This window comes from Bos mutus, chromosome 7 (genome assembly GCF_027580195.1).
Source record: "Bos mutus isolate GX-2022 chromosome 7, NWIPB_WYAK_1.1, whole genome shotgun sequence".
NCBI lineage: Eukaryota > Metazoa > Chordata > Mammalia > Artiodactyla > Bovidae > Bos > Bos mutus.
Window position 1 is genome coordinate 10,354,437 of NC_091623.1, and position 22,357 is coordinate 10,376,793.

At 39.9% G+C, this 22,357-nt stretch overlaps 1 protein-coding gene and 1 non-coding gene across 3 annotated transcripts in view; both read left to right on the forward strand.

Moving 5' to 3' along the window:
* LOC138988472 (teneurin-2-like) overlaps positions 1-22,357 on the forward strand; it is a 427,877-nt gene that overhangs the window by 189,056 nt on the left and 216,464 nt on the right. The gene's annotated exons all lie outside the window — the stretch shown is intronic.
* On the forward strand, positions 15,487-16,177 carry LOC102270135 (COX assembly mitochondrial protein 2 homolog). Its single transcript, XR_001351752.2, has one exon. It is a non-coding gene; the product is annotated as a COX assembly mitochondrial protein 2 homolog (transcript).

Consider the following 22,357-nt stretch of genomic DNA (forward strand, 5'->3'; position numbering starts at 1 on the left):
TGCCCTAATCTCCCATGAGTCATTCTCCAAATTGACTGACTCAATCAATTTCTCTTTCAAAAAGCCTTTCTTATCTCTCCTTCCAACCTCCTTAGGGTCTCCCATCTATAGTTTGGCTTCCATATGTAACTGTCTTCATGTTCTTATTCAGTCACTCAGTTGTGCCCAACTCTGTGACCCCATGGCCTGCAGCACACCCAGCTTCCCTGTCCTTCACTATCTCCTGGAGTTTGCTCAAACTCATGTCCATTGAGTTGATGATACCAACCAACCATCTCATCCTCTGTCACCCCCTTATTCTCCTACCCTCAGTCTTTCCCAGCAGCAGGGTCTTTTTCAGTGAGTTGGCTCTTTGCATCAGGTGGCCAAAGTATTGGACTGTCTTCATATTAATTTTGTTGACTGATGATGTGCTTATGTGTCAGTTTCTTCCACTAGACCAGTGAAGATCTTGAAGGCAAGGATTGTGTTTTATTCACTGCCATAGCTCTAGTGCCTAATGGAGTGCATAATACAAAGGGGGTCTTGTCAATGTTGTATGGAAGGAAGGAAAAAGGTGGAAGGAACGGAGGGAGAGAGGAAGGAAAATAGGAAGGGAGGGAGGAAAGAAAGGATGAAAGGGAAAAGGAAAACACTCAAAGGAAACTCTTCAGTGACTATTATAAAGAAGATGTCTCCGCATGTCCTCCAAAGTTCATAGCAGCACTATTACAATAGCTAGGACATAGGAACAATCTAGATATACATTGACAGATGAATGGATAAAGAGGTTGTGGTACATATATCCAACGGAATATTGGTCAGCCATGAAAAAGAAGGATTTTGTGTCAGTTCTAGTGAGATGAGTAAACCTAGAGCCTGTTATACAGAGTGAAGTAAATCAGAAAAAGAAAAGCAAATAGGGTGTATTAACACATATATATGGAATCTAGAAAAATAGTGTTGATGAACCTCCTTGCAGGGAAGGAATGGAGATGCAGACATAGAGAACAGTCGTGTGGACACAGCGGGGGAGGGAGACAGTGGGGCAAATGGAGAGAACAGCACTGACACATATACACTGCTGTGTGTAAAACAGGTGGCTGGTGAGGAGTTGCTCCATAACATAGGGACCCAGCCTGGAGCTCTGCGACAATTTAGAGGGGTGGGATGGGTGGAGGAGGGAGGAGCAAAAGGGGGCTGATATATATATAGTTATGGCTGATTTGTGTTGTTGTGAGGCAGAAACCAACACAACATTGCAAAACAGTTTTCCTCCAATTAAAAAAATAAAATTTAAAAAGTTGCCTCCATTGAAGAACAACCATAGGGAGGGGAAAATATAGGATTTTTAAAAATTACTGTAGATGTTATGAGTGTTTATCTAATGAAAGATACTGTCCATTTCCTTCTGTCTACTCCACGTCCTGCCCATTTCTGATAGTGTCTATTCCCCCTTTCTTTGGGTAGCTGTCACCATAAAATTGCAATGAGTTTTAATGGTTACCTATATTGATGAACTAGTGATGTAATCTTCCTTCCTGCTGGTATTAGAATTGTTGCAAGTGTGCTTCTGAGAGTTCAGAAAAAAAATCATCATTAAAGGAAAAAAATAAAGAATTATATTATTACTGTGTAACAAGTTTAAATATTCAAGCCTGGGGTCATTTAAATTTAATTAGTTTATCATCTTGTTTTCAAAACATATCATAAAGGCCAAAACAGCATTCTGGTCCTTGAATTAAACATTGTTATGAATTGACTTCTTTGAGTTCTCATAGTAGTGAATTCTTACATAGCGCCTACTATGCCAGTAACTGTTCTGTTTTCCACGATCAACTCATTTAATTCCACAACAGCCCAGTTAAATATAGTTTATGCTTTTTGTAAATGAGGAAACTGAGGCATATGAAAGTTAACTAATTTGTTCAGGGTTGTATATCTTAAGTGAGGTTTAGTTGAAATTCAAACTTAAGTAACTTAGATTCCAGGTTAATCTTGTCAAATCTCTCTTAGGATTTATCTGGGAGCCTGGATAATGAAAAACTCTTTCATGACAATAGTTGGAAACATGGTTATGTTTATAAAACAAGCCAATATAGTATTAAAATTTCATTTTCAGGAAAATTGATTAGGTGAGCTTAGCCATTCAAATACGTTATGTGATATAAATATGTTGTTTAGTCACTAAGTCCTGTCCGACTCTTTTGTGACCCTATGGACTATAGCCCATCAGGAGGCTCTGTCCATGGGATTTCACAACAATATTAAGAGATCGGTGATAATCTTCCTCAAAATTCACTTCAGAATAAATCAAAGTTGTTGAACCAAGACTGCAACACAAATATGCTTGGAATTTCTCCTGACTTTTCTTGCAAAATTTATGGATTTCAAGTTTGTTTGGTAAACCCCTCCTCTAGCTGGAATGACTAAGAATTGTTAAACCTTGAAAACAAATTGGGAGAACAATAAAGGGGATCTTGGGCATTTCTGCCAAGTGAAAGTGTTAGTTGCTCAGTCATATCTGACTCTTTGTGACCCCATGGACTCTAGCCCTCCAGGTTCACCTATCCATGGGATTTCCCAGGCAAAAATACTGGAGTTGTCAATCCCTTCCCAGGGTATCTTCCCTACCCAGGGATTGAACCCATGTCTCCTTCATAGCAGGCAGATTCTTTACTGTCTGAGTCACCAGGGAACCCCTGCCAAGTGAGGGTCAATTATATATGGAAAGTAAGGGAATTTTTAAAACATTATTTTAATTTTCATTTGGAGATGTTTTATGAACAAACCTGCTTTCAACAAGGTGACCGTTGAATAAAGTGAAGCATATGTGTGTGTGTGCACTCAGTCATGTCCTACTCTTTGTGACCTCATGGATTGTAGCCTGCCAGGCTTCTCTGTCTATATAATTTTCCATGTAAGAATACAGGGGTCTTCCTGACCCAGGGATCAAACCTGTTTCTCTTGCATCTCTTGCCTTTACAGGCAGATTCTTTATCACTGTACCACCTGGGTAGATACGTCTGGTAGGTAAGTGTTAGATAATTTTATAATTGAGTTTCCCTGGTGGCTCAGTGGTAAAGAATCCACCTGTCAATACAGGAGACAAGGGTTCATTCCCTGGGTTGGGAAGATCTCCTGGAGAAGGAAATGGCAACCCACTCCAGTATTCTTGCCTGGGAAATCCCATGGACAGAGAAGCCTGGCAGGCTCCAGTCCACAGGTTTGCAAAATATTTGGACAGAACTTAGTGACTAAACAGCGACAACAAACCTTGTAACGCTCTTCAACTCTTAAGATCTATTTTTTACCCATACAACACTTCTGACACCAAATGCATGAGTTTTTCCACACCAAGAAATTATCCAATTTTCTGTATACATCAACTGGATGTCCTACAATTGGACTCAATTCTGGTACTAACCACCAGGAGTTAGTGTAGATCCCAAGGGTTAAGGGCTCAGTCACTTAATACAGTACCCAACTTCAGATGGCCAATTGCACATTCCGGGAACTTCTGTACTTGTGACTGATCAACTCTTAATCAGGACTCAGGGAGTTTCCTTACTTTTCTGGTTTATTATAAAGGGTACAACTCAAGATCAGCCAAATGGAAGACATGTATAGAACTAGGTATGTGGGTCCATGTTTCCATGCCTTCTCCAGGTGTATCCCCCTCCTAGGACCTCAAGTGTTCACCCACCTGGAGGCTCTCCAAACCCTGATGTTTAGGGTTTTTATGGAGATTTCATTACATAGACATGAATGACTAAGGTATAACTGATTGATTAACTCCTGGGCCATTGGTGATTGAACTCAATCTCTAGCCCCTCCCTTGTCCCCAGAGGTCTGAGAGTGGAACTGAAAGTGCCAACCTTCTGATTCCAAGATTGGTTCTCCTGGCAGCCAGCCACCCAGCCTCCTCATCTTTAAGGATTTTCCCAAAGTCACCTGATTAACATAAACTCAAATATGGTTGAAAGGAACTTGTTACGAATAACAAAGGACACTCCTCTCAACCCTGTCACTCAGGAAAGTACAAGGGTTTTGGAGCTCTGTGCCAGGAACCTCATATACATCTCTTATTATGTCATAATAGCATACCAGCATTCAGCATTTATGACTTCTGAGGACGAATTGGAGGAAACTGGAGGAGCAGTCCTTCAGAAGCTGCTGCATAATGACCATTTTCACAGCTTCTTAGCACTCCTTTGGAACCCTGCATGTTTACAGCTAAAAAGCAAGCTCTTTTCTTCTTCTTTAAAAATGTACCTCAAACCCTTTGGTAATATGCGGTTTTCCACTCTGTGGGAGTCCAATAAATCCCTGTTGACTCCCTTCACATTCAACAGCTCCAAGTAGCCACCATGTCCATCCAGGCATTGCACACACTATGGCTTTTTCGCATACTCCATTTAGATGCCTAATAGTTAAGCCAGTGTAGTGTGTGGGGCTCAATTTTGAACCACTGGCAGAGGCACTTATGTACAATATTTGCTACTTTTTGTCGGAGAAATAATCACGTTGGAAAAGCAAGACACTATGCATGCTTTCAAGCTGTTCTGATTTCTTCTACTTATTTAGGTACCAAGCACTCTATTTTTCTATTTCTTCATGAGGAAATTTACATGGAGCAGGGAAGAAATTTCATTTTGAAGTTTATTCACTTTGAGAACCTGAAGAAGTAGTGGCTTAGCTGATAGCATCACTGAACTTCGAATATCATTATAGCAGTCATTTTAGGTACACATAAACACATAGTTCAGATCTGCTCAGGAATTTGTACAGAAATTTGTTGCATGGAAACCTTTGTGTAACAGTGACATGAAAGCTGCACTTCCCAGGTGGCACAGTGGTGAAGAACCCGTCTGTCAGTGCAAGCGATACAAGGTGCATCCCTGGGTCCAGAAGATCCCCTGGGTAGTAAATGGCAACCCACTCCAGTATTTCTGCCTGGAAAATTCCATGGACATGGACATGAGCCTAGTAGGCTCATACCATGGGGTCGCAAACAGTCAGACGTGACTGAGATGCAGGCAATGTGAAAGATAGTAGCAGAGAGGTGTCTTGACTCTCAAATTGGGAATTAAATCAACTGTCAGGCTCATAGGTTTAAAATGGATAAAGTCTTAATATAGGTCTCCAATTTGTAGCTGTTAAATAGTGTTCAGCTGAAAGGGAGCGTCTCAAAAACAGCCCATGGTGAGAATATGCATGTTAGGCATTTCTAGCACGTGTGCTCAGTCCCTCAGGCACATCCGTGTGTGACTCTTTGCAACCCCATGGACTGTAGCCCACTAGGCTCCTCTGTCCATGGAATTTTCCAGGCAAGAAAACTGGAGTGGGCTGCCATTCCTTTTCCAGGGGATTTTCCCGACTTGGGGATAGAATTCAGGTCTCCTGTGTTTACTGCTTTGGTAGGCGGGTTTTACCATGGTGCCACCTGGGAAGCCCCGCTGGACATTTCTAGATACGTCTGTAAAAGTCCATCAGGCAAATAATGTGTGGTAGTAAACAGAGTGGCTTGTCTTGTCTTAGCAGTGTTTAGTGATTTGGACTACATTGAGTTTATAATTGTTTTGACTCTTCTGGACATTACAGTAAATGAACCTATATACATATGTATGGACACACATGTGTATATTGATTTTAATTATGATATCATTGTATTCATTTAACATGACAAAATTTGGATCAGTTTGACTTTAAGAATGAAGTTAGAAATATTTTCTTTTTGGTATTTGTTAGATGTTTATTAGATAATTAAATCAATGCTTAATCCCCTTACCCAATTTGTAAAACTGTCTAGCAAAACAAACAAAAAAAAAACATGTCACAATTATCAGATTTGCCTGAAATTCATAGCATTTCTAATAGTCACCTTTTCAAATCTATGCTTTCACCTTTACATTAATAATATCACCAAATAGAGTTTCTGCCACTGCTGTAGAAACTGTAACAAATTCAGTCCAACCTGAAATCAATAGGAGCTGCTTTCAGCTTGGTGAAATACAAGGACAAGGTCTCTTTGTGCAGAAAAGAAGCCTGAGCACTGGTTTCCTACTAGAGATGAATATTTCTGTTGATACTGTCCAGAGCAGACATAGCCTGTCAATAATCAATTGATCTGAAGCTAAATGATAAAGATGACAGATGGATCTGTTCTTGTGTTCAGGTGTTGAAGAATAGGGTGTTTGTTTTGTATGTGAAAATTACCCTTATTAAAGTGATTGAACCAATGACAGATTTTGTTTGGAACATGTTTTTAAAAACCTGCCATATTTTCCATGGGCTGAAAATACTTATACTTGTGTAGTGTATTGGCAGGTCACGCACCACACAGGTAACTATAGAACTGATGATACCTCTCCACTGCCTGTGTGTGTCTGTGTTAGTCGCTTAGTTGTGTTCTACTTTTTGCGACCACATAGACTGTAGCCCACCAGGCTTCTCTGTCCATGGGATTTTCCAGGCAAGAATACTGGAGCGGGCTGCCATTCGCTTCTCCAGGGGGCTTTCCCAGCACAGGATTCGAATGTGGGTCTCCTGCATTGTAGGCAGACTATTTACAATCTGAGCCCACCAGGGAAGCCCCATTACCTGGTGTTGTGCTAATTTGGTATGAATCTGGGCTTGTGAATGTAGGAAATGTGTGTCAAAACACAAAGAATTTTAATATTTCTTTAATTAAAAAACCAAATTTTGTAAAACTTAAACCACAAACTAGTGTAAACTTGATTATACATTTGAATTTGTAGGCATTTTAATTATAAGGAAAATTCTGTATTGTAGTTTAAAAATCTCTTATTTTTCTGTGAAAAAATATCTTCTGATTCTGTCTTTGGCTTATCAGAGTAAAGCATTCTTGTGGGTATGTGCTAAGTCGCTTCAGTCCTGTCTGACCCTTGCAACCCTAGAGACGGTAGCCAGCAGACTCCTCTGTCCATGGGATTCTTCAGGCAAGAATACTGCAGTGGGTTGCCATTCCCTCCTCCAGGGAATCTTCCTGACTCAGGAATTGAACCTGCATCTCTTATGTCTCCTGCATTGGCAGGAGGGATCTTTACCTCTAGCGCCACTTGGGAAGCCCAAAGCATTCATATTCACTGTCAATTGATCTGTCATGATGTTCACACAACTTCTGTGTTATCTTTTTTCCACTGTTGTTATTTACTACTAGCTGTGTGACCTTGTACAAGTTGCTTAACTTCTCAGTTCCGTAATGGCCTTGTTTGAAAAACTGGAAGAAATTAGAACCTTATTTGCCTATTTGCCTGTAGGTACAAATGAATTATTACATTTAAAGTAAATGTAAGAGTGTGGACCACATAAAAAGTGCTGAATACGTACAATCTACATTTATTAAATATTTCAACTCTGCCCCATGAAAGTGTAAAAGTCATACATATTATCTTATAATCTTTCATAAAGATTATAATGCCTAATTATATCATAACCACCTTGATAGTCAAGTTTTTATTATATATCTTCTCTGATATTGCTGTTGAAGTGGTAAAGACATAATCAGTTGTGTGATGGGGTCCATTTTGTGGATCCACATTAAGTATTCACTAGAATGTACATAGATTTTGCTCTGTCAAGAGGACCAGTATAAGCTATGAAACAAAACAGACAAACAAAAATTCACTTATTCAGGGATCTGCCCTGTTGTGACATGTAATAATATATAATAATATAGTATGTATTTTTAGTACATATAATTGATAGTATTATTATTCTTTACTGAGCAAAATTTTCCAAACTATGTTTTGTGAGATACTATGTCCAAAAGATATTAAGAATCCCCTTCCCCACCCAATTCTGTGGTCAAATAATACTGAGAATATAGATTAAAGAATCAAGCTCCTGAGAATTCTCAGAACTTTTAATGTGGTAATGTGCATGAAGATCATTCAAAAAGGGGAGGTGGCAGTTTTCAGACTTTCCGTGAACCCTTTCTTGAAGGAAATCTTTAGAGCATCTTTCAGATTTGGGAATTGCTGCTCTAAATCTGGGACTGGACCCGGAGGCCCAATATAGTTCTTCCCCAGTGATGCCACAGGGCTGAGATAGTTTACACACCATGAGGATTCCCCGATTAAGTACTGACATTTGAGAATGACTTCCAAAAAAAATTAAATCAGATCAAGCCAACTTAAGGACATCCCTGTATTTCTGTCTCTGCCATTCATTTGTGTGTAAGCACACTCACTCACGGAGAAGGCAATGGCACCCCACGAAAATCCCATGGACGGAGGAGCCTGGTGGCTGCAGTCCATGGGGTCGCTACAAGTCGGACATGACTGAGCGGCTTCACTTTCACTTTTCACTTTCATGCATTGGAGGAGGAAATGGTAACCCACTCCAGAATTCTTGCCTGGAGAATCCCAGGGACGGAGGAGCCTGGTGGGCTGCAGTCCATGGGGTCTCACAGAGTCGGACACGACTGAAGTGACTTAGCAGCAGCAGCAGCACAGTCACTCAAGCAAAAAAGCAGGAATCCCAGGGAAACTGACAGGGAGTTTGCTGCGCGTGTGTGGTCATGCAGCATGCGTGGAAAATGACATGATGTCTCAGCATCCCTGAACGTGTTGGCTTAGGCTCTTACCTTTCCTCTAAATGATTCCCTGGGCCCCATACTTTATTAACTGCTTCTGTTGTCACTCTTGAGTTGTCTGGGTATAGCTAAAGCAAAGCACTTTAATTTTATGACTTTCAGATGTCTTGTTAGTGGGCAAATGAAGTGACGGGACAAGTGCGTTTTGTCTAGTTTCTAAGGAATAAAAATAACAAGTGCCTTTATTACTTTGCTGACAATCTATTTATAAATTTCTGAAGGAGGTGCCTGCAGAGGAAAATGTGCATGTGTTTTGGACATACCTGAGATTTCTCAAATGAAATGATTTATTGATGGCCCCTGCTTTACGCAACTTTGGTAGCGTGCACAAATATTGTTCCTACATTCAAGGTAGGCTTCAGGCTTGGTTCTTTAATGGCCTGGCCATTACAGAAATGACGTATGGGGATGGCTGTTTTGTTCTTCTCCTTTAGGCCCTTACAAATACTGAATTACATTCAGGCTTTCCAAATAGCATAGTGTTACCATCTTCACCACACAAGAAGCAAACTTTTTCTTTATTCCTTCCTTCCTATCTATAATGTTTACAGTGTTTTTTTTTTTTTTAGTTAGTATAATAGAAATTAATCCATGAAGTCATTCTTTGAAAACTGAATGTTTTCTTGATTTTCATTTGTCCCTGCTCCTCTTGTACTTTCCTGGTAGCTCAGATGGTAAAGAATCTACCTGCAATGCAGGAGACTCAGGTTCAATGCCTGGGTCAGGGAGATCTTCTGTAGAAGGGAATGGCTGTCTACTCTAGTATTCATGCCTGGAGAAATCCCATGGACAGAGGAGCCTGGCGGGCTACAGTTCATGAGTTCACGAAGAGTTGGATTTTGCTTCTCCTAATATCAAACTCTTTTATTAAAATGAATTTTTACTGCAATATCGTTACTTTGCAATGTTGTGTTAGTTTCTGCTGTACATGAAAGTGAATTAGCTGTATGTTTACATATGTTGTTGCTATTTAATCACTGAGTGGTGTCCTACACTTTGAGGACCCCACAGACTGTAGCCCACCAGACAGGCTTCTTAGTGGGATTTCCCAGATAAGAATACTGAAGTGGGTTGCCATTTCCTTCTCCAGGGGATCTTCTGGACCCAGGGATCGAACCTGCATCTCCTGCATTGGCAGGCAGGTTCTTTACCATTGAGCCACCACGGAAGCCCCATGTTTATATATATCCCCTGTTTTTTGGATTTCCTCCCCATTTAGGTCACTGCAGAGCCCTGAGTAGTGTTCCCTCTGCTACACAGTAGGTTCTCATTAGTTATCTGTTTTATATATAGAATCAGTAGTGTATATATGTCAACCCCAATCTCCCAATTCCTCCCACCACTCCCAGTCCCTACATCAAGCTGCTTTTGAACTACAACTCAGAAAGCAGCTCTTCTCATGTGAACCTTTCATTTATTTCATCACCAGAAGTTGGGCCCCCCACTGCTGGGAAGGGCGGATGGCACGAAAAGCATTGTGGGTCCTGACATGGAAATAAGCAGTTTCAGCCACGTTGCTCTCACCTGCTGAGAATCTCAGAGAGAGCATAAACAGCTTTCCTGGTTATGCACCTGGTTTTAGCAAGCCCTTACCTAGAATAAAATGATAGTTGAAAAAATTGCCTGGACTATGAGAATTTTGAGTCCAAATGGCTAGACTTTGCACCTGTTGCTGTCTCTGTCATATTTAAGTCGCATGTTGGTTGTATTTTAAGAGTGTTTAAAACTGAAGGGAAAGTTGAGGAAATGGTAAAATATGGTGACCTGTGGTTTATATGTGAATGCTGTGGTATTCGGAGAAGGCAATGGCACCCCACTCCAGTACTCTTGCCTGGGAAACCCCATGGACGGAGGAGCCTGGTAGGCTACAGGAGCCAGGTAGGCTACACAACGCTCAGTTGTGTCCGCTAATAGTCGGACACGACTGAGCGACTTCACTTTCACTTTTCACTTTCATGCATTGGAGAAGGAAATGGCAACCCACTCCAGTGTTCTTGCCTGGAGAATCCCAGGGACGGGGGAGCCTGGTGGGCTGCTGTCTATGGGGTCACACAGAGTCAGACATGACTGACGCGACTTAGCAGCAGCAGCTATGATATGACCAACTTTTGAAACCCACATTTTTTTAATGAACTAAATTGCTATTTGTTTTCATGCAGGTGTGACTCATAATATCCCAGCATCCTGAGTTAATAAAGCAATTTGGTAGGCTCACATACCATTGATAATGCTGTAATAAGTTGGCAATCTGTTATAGTGGAGAAAATATCTTATATAGTCACGTCTGTGCTTCCATTTACTTTATACAAAGAAAGACTTCCATCCTGCTATTGTTCTCCAGTATATAGGTTTCAAAAGGCCTCTCTTCCCTTGAAGACAAAAAGCTACCACATGATTTCAAGATAGAGTAAATAAAAGTGGAATGAGGGGTGTTTTTTTTAATTGAAAAGTACCTCGTATATTTTATTTATTTTTTACTGGAGTATAGTTGCTTTACAATGTCCTGTTAGTTTCTTTTTTTTTTTAATTTTATTTTATTTTTAAACTTTACATAATTGTATTAGTTTTGCCAAATATCAAAATGAATCCGCCACAGGTATACATGTGTTCCCCATCCTGAACCCTCCTCCCTCCTCCCTCCCCATACCATCCCTCTGGGTTGTCCCAGTGCACTAGCCCCAAGCATCCAGTATCGTGCATTGAACCTGGACTGGCAACTCGTTTCTTACATGATATTTTACATGTTTCAATGTTATTCTCCCAAATCTTCCCACCCTCTCCCTCTCCCACAGAGTCCATAAGACTGTTCTATACAACAGTGTCTCTTTTGCTGTCTTGTACACCGGGTTATTGTTACCATCTTTCTAAATTCCATATATATGCGTTAGTATACTGTATTTATGTTTTTCCTTCTGGCTTACTTCACTCTGTATAATAGGCTCCAGTTTCATCCACCTCATTAGAACTGATTCAAATGTATTCTTTTTAATGCCTGAGTAATACTCCATTGTGTATATGTACCACAGCTTTCTTATCCATTCATCTGCTGATGGACATCTAGGTTGCTTCCATGTCCTGGCTATTATAAACAGTGCTGTGATGAACATTGGGATACACGTGTCTCTTTCCCTTCTGGTTTCCTCAGTGTGTATGCCCGGCAGTGGGATTGCTGGATCATAAGGCTGTTAGTTTCTACTGTACAGCAAAGTGAATCAGCTGTACATGTACATATCCCCTCTTTTTTGGTTTTCCTTGCCACTTAGGTCACCACAGAGCATTGAGTAGAGGTCCCTGTGCTGGACAGTAGATTCTCATTAGTTATCTGCTTTATACATAGTAGTGTATATATATTAATCCCAGCGTCTCGATCCATACCATCCCTCCACTTCCCTCCTTGGTATCCACACATTTGTTCTCTACATCTGTGTCTCTCTTTCTGCTTTGCAGAAAAGTTCATCTGTACCATTTTTCAAGATTCCACATATATGTGTTAATATATAATATTTGTTTTTCTCATTCTGTCACTCTGTATGACAGTCTCTAGGTCCGTCTGTGTCTCTGCAAATGGCACAATCTCCCTCTTTTTTATGGCTGAGTAATACTTCATTGTATATATGTACCATATCTTCTCTATCTGTTCCTCTGTCGATGGGCATTTAGGCTGGAAAAGCCCTTCATTTAGAATGAACTCCTTTCCTACTTACCAGGTAATGATTTATATTTTTCATAGAGTACTAAAATATGAAACATCCCAACTACTACCAAATTTTTAAATAATGAAGGTATGAAAATAGTTTATACATAAATAACCAAAGATAATAAAGGAATGTGGAAAAAATTGACAGGTGAGTGATCTTTTGCAGTCAGTAAGGACTTTTAGACTTGTATTTTGCCTTCTGATGTCTGGTTTGGAAAAAAGCAATTTAGGGAGGGAGATATTTATATATTTATATGACCACAAAGGGCTGTAATTGTTAATTACTTATTATCATATTAAAGCCCATCATCTGTATTATAGAATTAATACTTAGAAATTAAGAAAAGGATTATAAAATTAATTGTCCAATTGGTTTGGAAGGTAAGATTTTTATAAATCTAACTAAAAGTTTTATCAACAGGAATACCTTCCTGTTGCTCATTTAATTAATAGCTTTGTCTTACAATATCAAGATATGGGGGCTGCTAAGTGACATATAAATTAATTGAACTCTGTAATGAAATAACAGTTTAATTAGTCATTTATGATGTACTGATATAATCAGAAAGGAGAGAAAATTCAGCAGAAAAACACCACATTATCATTATTCTCATTTTCTATTTTTTTCCCTATCACAGGACAAATCAAAGTCATTTTGTTCAAGTCTTTTTTGACTTTGAAATTCGTGCCATTGCTTTACTGAAATAACAGATATGTAAAATGTATTACTTATTTGCTCTTAATTTCTTCCTCATGTGTTAATCATTTTATTCTAAAATAAAACACAGACACAGATGGAATGAAACAAATATAGAACTTAGGAAGTTACTATAAGGCAGTATCATCGTAACTCCAATACTTTGGCCACCTGATGTGAAGAACTGACTCATTGGCAAAGACCCTGATGCTGGGAAAGATTGAAGGCAGGAGGAGAAGGGGACGACAGAGGATGAGATGGTTGAATGGCATCACCAACTTGATGGACATGAGTTTGAGCAAGGTCTGGGAGTTGGTGATGCACAGGGAAGCCAGGTGTGCTGTAGTCCATGGGGTCACAAAGAGTCAGACATGACTGAGCAACTGAACTGAACTGATCATTGTAACTACCACTCAAGCCAAGACATAGAACTTTGTCAGTGCATGTCACCCCTACCCATAAGTTCTGTGCATGTCACATTCATCATAAACCCCTGCCATTGCTCAAAATCTGATCTAATTTTATATTATCACTTTTTAATGTTTACTTATCACCAGGGATGTAAATATTCATAGATGTCATTTTGGGGGACTATTTTTAAGTCCATTTTAGTCCACAATTTCCCCTTGCATCCTTTAACTGCCCTTGCAATAAATGGCCATTTATTTGTTTTTAAAGCAATGATTCTGACTTTATAAAAGGCAAACTATCCAAATAGCCAGCATCAGAAATTTCTAGAAGGTGCTTTGTAAGTGTTCAGTGAATTTCTGGTCTTTCTGCTACCCATCTTGCAGTTCTACTCGGATAGTCAAGCCCATCTGAACCCAAGTATTGCCACGGTGACACTGTGCCCAGTGATGGAATTCTGAATTATACGAAAGGTTGGTGCTGCTCTGTCCATCTATTTCTGCAGAGGGAAGATAGACAAGGGAAGGCTTTCTCTCTGCAAATACTCATGGTGTGACCCATTTGAGATACAAAAAGTCTCAAGAGGTTATAATTCAGAAAGCTGGATGAAATGTACAAGATTGGGAGGGAGAAGGCCAGTGCAGACTGACGGCATTCTCTTGATGGGCAGGCGCCATGTCTCAGGAAAGAAAGGAAAGCAGGAAGTGCTATTTTGGCACCTTCTCTGTGCCACACTCTTGTGCAGGTTTTAAATATTTTCTACAGTATCAGTGAAGAGTTAACACCTTAGTTTTGCAGGTGAAGAATCTGAAATTTTTTCTCACCAAGAAATAACCTTCTAACTGATCTAGTTCCTGTGTATGATCTTTTTAGAAAACTTAAGTCTGGTAATGCCACTCTAGCATCCTTTGCACTTAGAAGGAAGCCCAGACTCCTTCTTGGAAGTGTTGGTCAACAGAGCCAAGGATTGACCCCCTTGCATGTTGTCTTGTTTTGGATCATCCCCCCTGCCCACTCCCAATCACTGAGCTCCAGCCATATTGAAGCTACTGCTTAGGTCTATCAAACTCATCCAATACATTGCAGGAGGCTATAGCTTAGCCATGTTTAAATTGGTTTGGGGACCTTTTTATTTGCCTTTTCCTCTTTCTGGAATATTTTACTGGCACATTTTGTTTAGCTTGATCTTACATCTTATTCAGACCTCAACTTAATTGTTACTTCCTCAGGAGAACTTGCCTGCCCATTCCATCTACATTAGCTTTTCCCTGTAGTAATTATCTCCTTCACTTACTCTTTTTCCTTTCCGGCACTTACCAACACTCTAACTATACATGTATTTGTTTATTGTCTGTCTTCCATCTGACCCTGAGTGTGGGGTATGTCTGTTTTGTTTTCTGTGTCTAGTTATCCCAGGGCCTGGAACACCACAGACGCTCAATAAATATTGGTTGGAATGCAAACTTGAAAGGAGGCTCAGAGACATGAAGAAACTTCTCCAAAGTCACACAGCTAGCAAGTATCAAAGCTAGAAATTTAAAAATACATCATAAAACCCATGCATTTTCAACCCTAATTGACTTTTCTAAACTGTGTTCCTTGGACAGTAGTGTCCTGATATATCTTAGTAGATGTTCCAAGAATTTTTTAAAAATCTTGATCAAATAAATCATGGATATTATACAATTATTGAAAGAAAATTGAACATCCTTCGTATGGGACATGTGAGAGACTTTAATATGCAGATATGCACTGTGATTCTCTAAGAAACTGTTACAGTATGCAGCATTCTTATTAGTGTTTGACCATGATTTACTTCTTTCCGTTAAACTCATATCTTGTGGGACACCAGCATTCAGCAGGAGCCAGGGTGTGAATGACTCCATGACACCCTGCTTCTCTTAGGAAGTGAGTAAGCAGAGATTTCTATCAGTGAATTGTCTTAGTATTCATGTATATGTGTACACACGTGTATATTTGTACATATTTAAGTTTTATGCTTTCTGTCCTATTTCCTGCTAAAAATATTGGGGAGATTTAGCTTAAGAAAGCAAAAATAGAAATGAAAGAAAGTAAACTGGGGGCCGGCCAAGCGGTGTCAGCCGTGGAGGGCGCCCTGCCTTCGCCACCCGGAGCTGGCCCGGCTCCTGCGCCCAGACCGCGCATTTGCAGGCGCAGCGTCTTCGCCGGGGAATACCGCTTCCGCTTTCCGGGTGTGGCCGCGAGTCGGGTTGCTCTGCTGTGTTCCATCTCCTCCTAAAGATGCATCCTGACTTATCTCCACACTTGCACACTGAAGAATGCAACGTCTTGATTAACTTGCTTAAGGAATGTCACAAAAATCACAGCATTCTGAAATTTTTTGGTCATTGCAATGATCTTGATCGGGAGATGAGAAAATGCTTGAAGAATGAGTACATGGAAAAGAGGAACAAGAGCAGGGAGCTTGGCAACGCAATGCGAAAGAGACTTTTTAATCCTCCAGAGGAATCTGAAAACTAGATCTTATTTTCACTGGATGCCTTGCCTGAGAGAAGACCCAAAGACTCTTGGTTGGTAACTGAAGGAATCCTGTTGCATTTGGTCTCTAAAATCTTTTGCATGGAAAGTGACCCATGAGAAATCAAGCCTTGGAGAAGTATGGAAACCCTGGATCTGGAATGTTTGTTGGGCAGAGCTGTTTGTACCCTCCCTCCTCTACTAACGCATCTGAGACTTCTGTTTCTTCCCTTTGCCTATGACCTGTTAACATTTGAGTACCTTAACCTTCAATAAAACTATTGATTCTGATAAAAAAAAAAAGAAAGTAAACTGGTGTGTAATTTGGATTATTGTAAAGAAGATATGAGAGATGTATTTAAAGAAATAACTGATTAGAAAATACAAACTAAAGAAAGTGACGTGGCTGGGAACTTAAACTGATAAGCATTCTTCCCCCACTTCAGCATGCTATTAAACGTGACTGATCTTAAATGCTGACTTCCCTTAATGGAGAAACTATGAAATTACAAAATAACAAATGTAATCACACCTTAATCTTGTTAAATTGAAACACTGTAATCTACATTCAAATTTCACATATGGTCAATCTTGCAAGAGCTGGTTGGATGAGCCAAAGCACTATTTGGAATTTTAAATAGAGTTTTTCCTACCTCTTCAAAGCCCATTTACTTCTGTATGAGAAATATTTCTCTGGGACTGGAGTAGGGAACCCCAAGCCAAAGAACAAAGCAAATAATTTTTTTTTTTTTTTTTTGTAATTGAAAGGAAAAAAAAATAAGTTGATTTCCAAAAGTCTGACACTCATGACCAGTTCTATCATAAAGAAAGCAAAGTGCATTTCAGAAGAGGGTTGAAATTATGTGAGGAGAATACAGGTTTCAGCTGTATCTTGCCAATGCTGTATTACAGTCTGTTGACAGATGTGATTTTTAAAATAACTAAAGCATTGTTATCTATTGCTGGCTGAGTGTGTATGTTAATTGAATTAGGTGCAATGTGATAGGAAGCTCTTGACTTGTCTTGGAATACGCATTAGTGGGGAGCTTCAAGGAAGAGGCATGCTCATTTGATTTGCAAAATATAGTAACCGTTTAATCAGTGGTTAGCTGAGCAAAGAAGAGAAGCTAAAAGCAAGGAGAAAAGGAAAGATATACCCATTTGAATGCAGAGTTCCAAAAAATAGCAAAGGGAGATAAGAAAGCCTTCCTCAGCAATCAATGCAAAGAAACAGAGGACAACAACAGAATGGGAAAGACTAGAGATCTCTTCAAGAAAATTAGAGATACCAAAGCAAGGGAACATTTCATGCAAAGATGGGCACAATAAAGAACAGAAATGGTATGGACCTAACAGAAGCTAAAGATATTAAGAAGAGTTGGGCAAGAATACAAAGAAGAACAATACAAAAAAAGATCTTCATGACCCAGATAACCACGATGCTATGATCCCTCACCTAGAGCCAGACATCCTGGAGTGCGAAGTCAAGTGGGCCTTTGGAAGTATCACTATGAACAAAGCTAGTGGAGGTGATGGAATTCCAGTTGAGCTATTTCAAATCCTAAAAGATGATGCTGTGAAAGTCCTACACTCAATATGCCAGCAAATTTGGAAAACTCAGCAGTGGTCACAGGACTGGAAAAGGTCAGTTTTCATTCCCATCCCAAAGAACCGGCAATGCCAAAGAATGTTCAAACTACCGCACAATTGCACTCATCTCACAGGCTAGCAAATAATGCTCAAAATTCTCCAAGCCAGTCTTAACCAGTATATGAACTGTGAAATTCCAGATGTTCAAGCTGGACTTAGAAAAGCCAGAGGAACCAGAGATCATGCCAACATCCAATGGATTATCGAAAAAGCAAGAGAATTCCATAAAAACATCTACTTCTGCTTTAGTGATATGCCAAAGCCTCTGACTGTGTGGATCACAATAAACTGTGGATAATTCTTCAAGAATTGGGAACACCAGACCACCTGAGCTGCCTCCTGAGAAATCTGTATGCAGGTCAAGAAGCAACAGTTAGAACTGAACCTGGAACAACAGACTGGTTCCAAATTGGGAAAGGAGTACATCAAGGCTGTGTATTGTCACCCTGCTTGTTTAACTTCTATGCAGAATACATCATGAGAAATGCTGGACTGAATGAAGCACAAGCTGGAATCAAGATTGCTGGGAGAAATATCAATAACCTCAGATATGCAGATGACACCACCCTTATGGCAGAAAGCAAAGAAGATCTAAAGAACCTCTTGATGAAAGTGAAAGAGGAAAGTGAAAAAGTTGGCTTAAAGCTCAACATTCAGAAAACGAAGATCAGGGCATCCGGTCCCATCACCTCATGGCGAATAGATGGGGAAACCATAGGAACAGTGAGATACTTTATTTTGGGGGGCTCCAAAATCACTGCAGATGGTGACTGCAGCCATGAAATTAAAAGATGCTTGCTCCTTGGAAGAAAAGCTATGACCAACCTAAATAGCATATTAAAAAGCAGAGACATCACTTTGCCAACAAAGGTCTGTCTAGTCAAAGCTATGGTTTTTCGAGTAGTTATATATGGATGTGAGAGTTGGACTGTAAAGAAAGCTGAGTGCCGAAGAATTGATGCTTTTGAACTGTGGTGTTGGAGAAGACTCTTGAGAGTCCCTTGGACTGCAAGGAGATCCAACCAGTCAATCCTAAAGGAAATCAGCCCTGAATATTCATTGGAAGGACTGGTGCTGAAGCTGAAACTCCAGTATTTTGGCCACCTGATGTGAAGAACTGACTCATTGGAAAAGACCCTGATGCTGGGAAAGATTGAAGGTGAGAGGAGAAGGGGATGACAGAGGATGAGATAGTTGGATGGTATCACCAACTAGATGGACATGAGTTTGAGCAGGCAGGGAGTTGGTGATAGAGAAGGCAATAGCAACCCACTCCAGTACTCTGACAAATCCCATGGACAGAGGAGCTTGGTAGGTTGCAGTCCATGGGCTCGCTAGGAGTCAGACACGACTGAATAACTTCACTTTCATTCATCGGAGAAGGAAATGGCAACCCACTCCAGTGTTCTTGCCTGGAGGATCCCAGGGACGGGGCAGCCTGGTGGGCTGCCATTTGTGGGTTCGCACAGAGTCAGACACGACTGAAGTGACTTAGCAGGGAAGGCTGGTGTGCTTCAGTCCATGGGGTCACAAAGAGTTGGACAGGACATGACTGAGTGACTAAACTAACCAAATTAAACTTTCCTGTTGCCCTTGTCAATGTGAATACATTCACCTCTTAGTTGCAGTGAAAGGTTACTGGATCTGTGCATGACTTAAAAAAAAAGAAAAAGAAATTCTGGAAAGAGAAATCTTGAGGATCATAAAATGGAGGAAAAAAAGATCAGTCATTTGTGAACTTTCTGGACTTTTTCTTTTCCATCTGTTACATGCCACTGTATTGGGTTTTGGCACTTTCACCAGCAACTTGGAAGTTCTTTTAAATCAGCTTTTTCATGGGGATTTCTGATTATGGTAACCACAGGCTATGCTCCTGATGATATCTCCAACTCCAGCATCACAGGGAAGATTTGGCTGTTTCATTCATTCCCATCACTGTTGCCTCCCAGCAAATCTTTTGTCTCTGGATTATTTTACTGTATCTATAAGAAAACAAAACAAAGCTGTGTTGAAGGTTTCAGTAGACACAGCCTCCATAGTCAAGTCCTCTGGAGACCTGGAGGGAAAGAAAGCTGAGACAGTGGTATGGTACCCAAATCCTCTGTAAATGGATGCTCATATCCTAGCCTTCCACCTACTGAGAACTTCCAGGCACTCTCTGCAATTGTGCATCCAGGGCCCTTTGTTTAGGGTACTAGTGTGATTGCATTGAAAGTGCTAGAGAAAGTAAACCTTTTTTTCCAAATTAGAAAACTAGTCATGCATACATGCTCAGTTGTGTCCAACTCTGTAGCCTGCCAAGCTCCTCTGTCCATGGGATTTCCCAGGCACGAATGCTGGAGTGGGTTGCCATTTCCTACTCCAGAGAATCTTCTCAACCCAGGAATCGAACCCATGTCTCTGGCATTGGCAGGTGAATTCTTTACTACCGCACTACCTGGGAAGCTCTAGAAGACTATGCATACTACCTGGCAAATATTCCAGCTTAAGATAAGAACCTCTCTCATCTCAGTAGTGAAAGGGTCAGGATGGGAATAAAAAGGCATGGGAACCAGCAGCCACCAAAATGAGATCTGGAAGATGTCTTTCTCCATCCAGGGGTAGATTCCTGTGTGGCTCCAGGTGAGACACTTCAGCTCTCAGACTCTGAATTTTTTTTTCTCTTCCATCAAATGGAATTGTTGGGACTTCAAATTTTATTATAAAAGTTGCTTAGAGATCATATGTATTTCTATGATGTATCTTTACTAGAGATGTTAAAGGCATGTAGCCACATATGGAATATTTTACTCCATTTTTTAATTGAATGAATGTGCTCTAATATTCTTCCTATTATGCTTCAAGGCTAAAATATCCTATTGCTTCTGAGCTTACACAAGCTGACCTCATTTACTATGGGAACATTTTCAGTATTTAGGAATATGAGGGTAAGCACCATAGAAAGAATAATTCAATCTAGATGTGAGAGACTCTTTTTTAAAGCTTCATTAACTGATAATTATTTGAGCACAAAACAATACCCATACTGTTTGATAAATGAATATTAGCCACATGTCATGCTGATAAAAGTCATGAGCAGAACTAGACCCTTCTGTATTTACGGGGGGTGGGGAGATTTTGTTATTTTGATGCTAATGGATTATGTTCATTTTGGGTAGATAGATATCTCGAATGACTCAGCAGGGTTGACTTAAATTAGATTTGTCCATTTATACTTTGCTTATTAGTGTGCCCCAGATATCTGATACCAGTCTTATATTACAGTCTGTGCTTCATTGAATTTTATCTATCAAGACCTAAAGATTTCTATGATAGGAATTGTGATTGATCATAAAAATTATGATTATGTTTTTATTTGAAAGGGCAGCATTGTGGGTTTCCCCCCAAATGCATTCTCAGAATCAGTAATTTTAAATAGCTGATTAAAATCTCTTTACAATGTGTGCTCTTTTGGAGTCTAAAGATATTAGTTCTTTGTAGATATTAACTTCTTATAATGAAGAGTTATATTAGTCTGGGTAGGCTAACAGCTATAACAAGTAACTTCCAAATTTCAGTGGCTTAACATCATAAGAGTTTATTTTTCACCTACATCACACAGTCCATTGTAGGTTGGTGGGAGCAGGAAGTGGAGAAGGGATGGGAGGAGATGAACTCTGCCCATCACAGGTGGCATTCAAGGTCCCAGGCCCCTTCTGTATTGTGGCTCCAATCTTTTGGGGTCTTCTCTGTTTGGTGAGTCACTGAGAAAAAAGAGGGAGGATTATAAATGGGAGATTTTCCTTAATTGGTCTGCTCAGCATTGGGGGCCTCATTTCTACTTGGGCTCCATTGGCTGGATCTCTGACATGAACTTAAAGAGAGGCAGAGAATGTAATCTGGCTGAGTGATCACAAAGAAGAAAAGACACAGATACCAATGAGCATTAATTATCCTTTCCAAGAGACCTACATGACAAGTTAAAGTAAGTTAAACAGAGGTTTGGTGAACACAATACCTGAATTCGTTATGCTGAGCATGACAGTGGTTTCTTTACTGTGGCGGTACTGGAGATAGTCAGACAAGTAAGATGTGCAAATAATCATGCTGGTGATTAAAAAACGAAGAGTGGTTGTACATCCAGACATATATAAATACTGTTCAAGGGAGGGATATATTCTAACAGTTTGGGAGAATTTGGAAATGTTCTTGAGCTTTTGTTGCTATCATTGGGCTACAAATTGAACTACCAGAATTTCTAACTCTCTCTGCCATTTGCTTCCTGCAAAATCCTGAATAAAATTTCTGAATATTGCTTTATCATCTACCAGTTTCATAATATCGAAAGGAAGTTCAAGTTAGATAATGAATAGTGAAACATTTTATAAGTGGTCATTCAAATAGCAAATTAAAGCTATTGCTGTTCCATTATTATTACTGTTAAGTATTAATTCCATGGCCACAGGAAAGATTATGTTTACAAAGTTTTGTTCTAACATGCACACACCAAATGCAAACACACTTTCACATAGAAAAGACTGAATCAGATTCTCTGTTTTTTCAGCCTTCATATTGGAGCTGAGAGTAAGTCCCCTGATATTTGGTTTCCTGGTCACTGACACTTATTTCACCTCTGCCAATTTTATAACCTGTCCTTGGAAAGTTCTATCCATTATCTGTCTGTTCAGGTAGGCTGGACATGAAAATCTTTGTCCTTTCTGCCTCATAATATTGTTAAGAGCTTTGGGCAAAATTAAGCTTGTGATGATGTTCTTTAAAGGGAGGTTTACTATAGTTTTAATTTTTTAAGTCCCAATTATGTGTCTAG